A 209-nucleotide genomic window follows, 5' to 3' on the forward strand; every position below is an offset into this window, starting at 1 on the left:
TGCAGTTGGCCCTGGCACGCTGAGACCTCCCCTTGCAGCCAAAGCGAGACGATGAAATGTTTAAAATAACTCGGGCAACGCAAAAGCTGCGTCATGGGTTGTTTTGCCTCTGCTCGAGCTCGGCTGGCCTTGAAGCGGGTGAAGATTCGGGCTGGCCCTGCAGCCTGCCAGCCCGGCTGGGCATGGAGGCTGGGACCAGCGTCACCCCG

Source organism: Buceros rhinoceros, unplaced genomic scaffold (assembly GCF_000710305.1).
Source record: "Buceros rhinoceros silvestris isolate BGI_N320 unplaced genomic scaffold, ASM71030v1 scaffold24054, whole genome shotgun sequence".
NCBI classification, from domain to species: Eukaryota; Metazoa; Chordata; class Aves; order Bucerotiformes; family Bucerotidae; genus Buceros; species Buceros rhinoceros.